Below are 1,751 nucleotides of genomic sequence, written 5' to 3' on the forward strand. Positions count from 1 at the left end.
CATAATATTGAATTATACAATTAAAACATGCCATCTCTATGCAACTCTAGGTTCCTCTGCAAACATGGTTTATCTCATTATGTAGTACAAGCGATATGCAACATAAAAGGTGTTATCAAGATTTAAATAGGAATACTTTCAACAATTTTGCTTACTCTTCTTAAACAACTCCTGCATAGATTAAAATTAATTCATTTATTCAGATAATTGCATCAAAGAAAGCTTTTTCTCAATAATTCAAATATTTAAGTTAAAACACATTTGGCTCTCAAGTTAACTCAGTAATTACCACTCTTATTTTACATGCAAATACAAATCGGAACATAAATTCTTGCATAGTAATAAACTAAATAACTTATATCTCACACTTTCAACTTTATTTTGTATTTTGATCTAAGCTATGCCCAAGTTCCAATTACAATTTCACACAAAGTTTTGGCATCTAAATCCAAAATAAGGTGGAATATTAATTTACAAAATTACATTATATTTTTTCAGTTTTTAAAGAATGTAAATCAAAAGAGGATCAGATTTAGTAAGGACATAATTTTAAGATTAGGACTTAGGTATTAAAATCAGTTTGTCTATTCAAATACATTCACATAGTATTTATTTGAATTAATTAAATATATAGTGAATTTAAAATTTTTACTTGTTCTAAGCAAAATGCTTTTAATATATATTTAGCAAAGGCAATTGGAAAATGTGGTAATTATGGCTTCATAAAATATAATACTTCAAGTTATAAAGACATAATTTATATGCAATGTTTGAGTATTTTATTCTTGTAAATTATACAACCTTGATATTCTCTGCAATGAAAATTATCATCTAAGTGTATTCATATTTTCAATATCATCATGAAGGAAAATAAATCTGCATAGCAGAACCATGCAAATGTTATTGCCAGACATTAAATATACATGTCAAGAAGTTACAAAATGGTATATAATCTTGAGACAAAATGCCACCCATATCATTAAATTCCATGAAATACTTGTTAAACTACAATAACCAATTGAAAACTCACTATTTAGGTATCACTCCCAACATATCAACTAACTTAGAGAAAAGGAACAAATTGGTTGACAAAGGTGGTGCAGATTTTCTAAAATTTTACAATTTTTGGTACATATGTCTGCAGTAAAGACAATTTAAAAGCAAAAGCAAATGCTATTCAATGAGCATAGTATTGCTTTATGTGCTTTTAGTATATTTATTTAACTAGGCTTTATAAGTGGACGTTCCTCTTATCTCCAATTGTTTGCATTTACTAATAATCCCATGGTGAAAATATACTTTTGGTACTTTATGGTATCCTTGAATCAAAGACATGTCCATTTAAAATTGAGGTAATATTGGCGAATTGACTTCAGGAAGATTGTATTAATTTATATTCCCACTAACAGCACACGATAATCTCTGAATTACTACTTGAAAACTCTAAAATGATACTTTATTATTGTTTTATTTTGTAGTTTTTAAAGAACAATTTCTATGTTTAAGGTTAATTTTAATTAACTTTTCTCTGAAATTAACTTCCTTTTTATTGTATAACTTTTAATTTTCTTGATTTTTTATGATTTTTTAAGCATAAGATTAGTAGTTTATGGACAAATTTTACCTCATTCTTGATGGTATCTAAGTTTGCATCATGTTTGAAAGGGTTCTTAACTCTGAACTTTCAGAAGTGGTACTGATATTTTCTTATTAAATGTTTTCTAAGAACTTGATTCATAAGAAATATACTT

The sequence above is a fragment of the Lontra canadensis genome, unplaced genomic scaffold (genome assembly GCF_010015895.1).
Source record: "Lontra canadensis isolate GAN:19392208 unplaced genomic scaffold, GSC_riverotter_1.0 scaffold1, whole genome shotgun sequence".
In the NCBI taxonomy this organism is placed as follows: Eukaryota; Metazoa; Chordata; class Mammalia; order Carnivora; family Mustelidae; genus Lontra; species Lontra canadensis.